The following is a 2,153-nucleotide window of genomic DNA, read 5'->3' as shown; positions in this document are numbered from 1 at the left end:
TGCGGGTGAGAGGGCACGTTCTTCAGCCCCCGCCTCTAAACGCGGGCAGAAAGGAGGGCGGTAGCCGCAGAGCTCAGGCCAGGTGGGGGAGGGTGGCGATGGGCCCGTTCGCCCATATTAGGAAATCATGACCGTTCACGTGGGGTTGGGGTGGGTAGACGGGGTCAAGACTCCCTTGAAAGTTGAGCATGGGCGAGTGTCCCAGAGCCCCTGTCTGATGCAGGTCAGTGAGAGGCGAAGGCTTCTGCGGAGGCAGTTTGGATCTGCCTGCCCACAGGCTACTGGAGTAGTTTAACCCAGCACCTTGCCCTTTCACAAGCAGTACAGCCCTGTTTGCAAATTAATACCTGCAACTGCAAACGTTATTTGATCCAAAATACTGAAATAGGAAATCATGTTCTCCCAACCTCCTCTACCCACCCCACCCCCCCAGAGTGGAATCCGCTGCAAAATCTCCAGCCTTAATTCTTGCTTCAGGACCCAGGCCGGTGTCTTGCTCTTGGGCAGTCCAGGGCAGAGGGGCCGGGTCTGCCCGCGTTTACCACTGTTGTCAAGCCACGGCCCTCTGGCCAGTCCATGGCCATCCTCAGTGAGGCGGCCCGCCTAGGCCCCCTGCCAAGCTCTGATCCCGAAGAGGCCACCCACGAGCCCTTCCGGCCCTCCTCAGGCCCCATGGCTGCTCTTGCAGGCAGCATGGGAAGCAGGCTCTCTGGGGAGCCGGCCGCACACAGGGCTCGCAGCCCATGCTCACTTCCTGATGGTAGAGCTCGGGGGGGAGGGGGCTTGTTCCCCTGCAGTATCTGTTCTGTGAAGTTTGTTAAATGTAAGGAAAGCTTAAATTCTTGTATCTTTAAAAGAGAAAATCTTATTTAACCCTTTTGTGTTCTAGATTTACTTACACACATAGCCTAGAGCTCAGTTTTAGTTTTAACATTGTGAAAATATTAAAAGAATCTTGTAACTTTATTCTTTTTTTTTTTTAGAAAATTAAACCAATCGTATGAAAGTTTGGATTTCTCTGTTTCGCCAGCTCTCCTTTGTGCCACGTGGATAACCAAAAAAATAGTAAAAGGTCTCCCTGGTCAGAACTTGGAAGAGCTCTGGGGGGCTCTGGTGTGTCTGGTGTGTCTGGGGATCATGACTTCAGTAAGTGTCCGGGGTAAGCATCTGCTCCCCTGGTCTGTTGGGTGGTTCTGCCTTGGGAGGCCACGGAGTCTGGCACAGTCAAAGGTGTATCTCCTGGGCCAGGCCCTCGCTAGCAGCAAGGTGGTTACCCAGGGGAAGATGGGAAGAAATGAGCACCAGCCCTGAGTTCCCCAAGTGTACGCAGGTCCTGGTGATTGTGGGACTGCATCTCTGCAACTCAAACCCCACCCAAGGAAGGACCCACAGGATGGACAACACAGTTTCCCTGAAGGGAAGATGAGAGTGATGTATTTGCTGTGTGAACTCTTTGGTGTGCAGGATACACTTAATACGTCTTAAGATATTTAAAAACATTTGGTAGTGAGTGGCACCCTCCCCCCCGCCACTGAAATACTGGCCACACAGTTGTCATGAAGATGACAGCTTCATCGAGAACCCTCAGAGGAAGTCAGAGGTGCAAGGTGAAGGTGAACAAGCAGGTGAGCAGAGAGCACAGGGTCTGGTGGCCTTTGAAAACTCCGTGGCTGGTATGGAGTGGCTGAGACTGCTGCACTAAGCAGACCGGTCAGGGAGTCTTCGCTGGTGCCAGCAGGGCCTGTGGCTAAAGGGCGGTGGGGGAGGGGAGCACTTCCTGGTGGGCAGCAGTGAGGAGCAGGACACCTTTGTCAAGGCAGTGGTCAGCCACATCCTTGGGGAATGAGAAGGGAAGATTCCAGACAGGCACCAGAACAATAGAAACACCCAAGAAAAGTCTGCAGGGGCCTCAGAAAATGTACCTCCCTGCAGCCATTCTCAAAGCTTCCTGAGGGGAGGGCTCCAGAAAAGAGGAACAAAGCGGAGAAAGGTGCAGAAACAGGAGGGAGCACTGTGAAGGGACTGCGTGCAGCACCCGGTCCGTGCCAGGCAGGGCGCCAGGCCTGCAAGAGCCTCCGATGAGCCTGGAAGTGTCAACACTTGATTCACGCTTCTATCACCGTACTTGGATATGAATCTTAGATGGAAAATTA

Source organism: Pteropus alecto, unplaced genomic scaffold (assembly GCF_000325575.1).
Source record: "Pteropus alecto unplaced genomic scaffold, ASM32557v1 scaffold202, whole genome shotgun sequence".
Classification (NCBI taxonomy): Eukaryota; Metazoa; Chordata; class Mammalia; order Chiroptera; family Pteropodidae; genus Pteropus; species Pteropus alecto.
The sequence above is the reverse complement of the archived record's forward strand: the minus strand, read 5'-3'. Positions refer to the sequence as shown.